Source organism: Aedes albopictus, chromosome 1 (genome assembly GCF_035046485.1).
Source record: "Aedes albopictus strain Foshan chromosome 1, AalbF5, whole genome shotgun sequence".
Taxonomy (NCBI): domain Eukaryota; kingdom Metazoa; phylum Arthropoda; class Insecta; order Diptera; family Culicidae; genus Aedes; species Aedes albopictus.
The window spans coordinates 60,967,616-60,970,705 of record NC_085136.1 but is presented as its reverse complement, the minus strand read 5'-3'; positions in this window follow the sequence as shown (position 1 = coordinate 60,970,705).

The window sequence follows — 3,090 nt, the reverse complement described above, 5'->3', positions numbered from 1 at the left end:
TACTGCAATCAAACAACAATATTTTGGATGATTTTATAATCACAGACAATGAAAGCAAAATTAAAGTCATTATTATACCTACTTACCAGTTATTTCTAGTTTTATGTTTGTTAAAACTTACGATCTCACATAAAATACAAGTCTCGGCACTTGATTCACGATCAGAACAGAATTTTCACCCTATAAAGAGTAAATACTTGGAACTTGAAAATGGGCAAAAATTACCCTTCGTTCAAAATTTGGAAGTACCCTTTATTTTGACAGCTCCATATATCTGCAAAAAAAGAGTACTTTTTACTCCTTAAAGGGTAATGCCGGGTTCGCAGTGTAGTGAAAAATCGAAAACCTAAAAATGAGGAAATGCTTCCAGCTTCGCCTTAAGTACGTCACGCTAAAACTGGGAATGAACCATTTCACGAGACGTTTCGGATCAGCTGATCGCTCAATTCATGAATGAAAATTTGACAGGAAGTCGCGTCGTATCCCATGAGTGTTAATATCAATATCAACACTGTTGTCGTTTCGTAAAATACACTATTCTCGACCCCCTCCCCCCCCCCCTCTTCTCCTTCGTAAGGGTGCTATGCATTTTCAACAATATTGACTGCATTGCTCTCAATCTTTCACACTTCAGTATTTGATGGAAGTACATGAATTGAACGTAGTTGTCAAACCAACGGGGATAGACGGTATAAGGCTTTTAAGATGGTAATGCAATGAAACATTAAACAACGGCACTTTAGAACTATTTTGAACTGTTAAAAGTCCTAAATGCTTCAATGCATTCATAATACCGCCCTGGTAACAATGAATGCTGAACAGTGAGAGTAATAGCTGAGTTATAGCTGGTTAATGGTGTCAATGGCTGATCACAATGACAGCTCAATATTGGTCTGAAGTATGACTTGCTTAACCTATTTAATCAGCAATACATAGATGGCTGAAAATCAAGTTGAATAGAATATCATTCATCTGGGTAAGCAGTTTTGAAACATACTCCAACATGCAGAATTAATCATCTGTTGTTCGACCATTAATCATATAATTTTTGGCAGCTGACCCAAGCATGTTTTCGTCAAGTCCACATCGCTTCTTCAGCCTTAATACAGACTTAGTTCAACTTATGTTCTTGACTATTCAGACACAACAAGTAATGCTCTTGTTTTCGAGGATATGTATACAGTTGTGTGTGTGGTGTAGGTGCTAAGGTGAGTGACTATAAATCAGAAGTCCAAGTTCAATTCCCAGTCAGCCCACAGATTAATCTATACATGGTAAAAAAAGGCTCACGAAAGTGTTTTTCTTTTATTTTCACACTATTATTAAATTTAATTGATTACTGATTTAGCACATATCAAGCCTTAAATCAGCCTTCCAATGAACCTCAGATCAGGTAAAGGTTGAATAAAATCACCAAAATTGGTTGTTTAGGAGCTGAATAAACGATTGTTCCTTTTGTGCTCAGCTTTTGTTCAAATGAAGGCTGATTTAAAATCTTTAAAATAGTTGGAGAAACGTTTGTACAGCATCAAATTGTTACCAGGGCGTCTACCCCCGTTAGTTTGACCGCTCCTAATCTGGAAACTTTTTAATTTGTTCAAACTCAAAATGGTTCAAACGCCATTCTGCTCATGTGAAACGGGGTGAATCGGAACGCAGAATCAAAACAAAACAGCAGAAATAGGTTTCTAGTATACAGTACAGTACACTACAGTACACTAAAGTGCGTTTTTCGACGCCCACAGAGTTGCTAGAAGTTCACCCTCCAGTACTCGCGCTGTTGTATTTGGCACAACACGACAGATACGCGTATTTTGACTACCACTTGTAATCTTTCTCAGTGTCAGTTAACCGACTTTTCAAACCCTCTAAGCAGAATACCCTCTTCGAATTTTAATTCCGCCCTATGTTGCTTATCCTTTGACAGATACGCGTAACTGACACTGAGGAAGATTAGAAGTGGTAATCGAAATACGCGTATCTGTCAAAGGATAAGCAACATAGGGCGGAATTAAAAGGTACGAAACTGATTACACTCATTCGAAGAGGGTATTCTGCTTAAGCTGCTAGTACACAGGGTCAAATATTTGTCCAAAAAGAAACCAATGCTCAAACATCTTGTTTGACTCGATCGAATTTTCATTAGTGTTAAACTGATGTTGTTTCTTGAGTTCTTTCCTTGTCAAATATTTGACCCTGTGTACTACTGGCCTTAGACGGTTCGAAAAGTCGGTACAAGAACAATACGACACGTTAAAAAAGCTCGCCTGTTGTACACAGTACCAGCGCAGTGCTGGCGGTGGTAAATAGCAAACCGCGTGAGTATCGGAAGATTAAAAATTAAACCCGTTGGTTTGCATGAGGTGTCATTCAAACCAACGGGGGTAGACGGTATAGGTTAAATGCTTCATTACTTGACAGGTGTTGAATAAAAGTTATCTTGCATCTGTTCAGCTATACTAAAATGCGACAGATTTAGGGTAATGATATAATGCTTGTGGTTACTTCCCAACAAACATCATTGCTGAACAATAGATGAACCACAGTCTGTGGATGAACAAACTGCTCTAAAAGGCTTGATTAAAAAAAATGGACTGCATATTTAAGCTCATAAGCTGATAAGCTGATATTCAGCTATTCAGTTGGGTTGGATTGTTTTCGACAACATTCCTGTGAGGTGAGGTCGAGCTGGGTAGGTCAACTTGGTCAGTGACCGATGTCAACAATCGATAGGTATTCCAAGAAAATATATAGCCAGTACGTGACTTTATTGCTCAGGTAGATAAGATATGTAGCTAAATTGAAAGCTAACTGTGAATGCGCAAATTGATCCAGAAGCATTTCGTGATGAAGGCACTCCTCAATTCAATGCAAATCCTCGTGTACGTGCCACACGATAAATGTATGCGCAAATAGTTATGTGCCCTATACATGTAGCAGGCTTTGCCCCACTGGGAACGTAATTCCAATCAAGAAGATAAGAAGAAAACAGATGCATTAAATAAGATTAGATAACCCAAGACATCGCATTAATGTCGTTTTCGTTCTTGATTCTGTTCCAACCTGGGTTCAGATCACAGTTGCAACTCC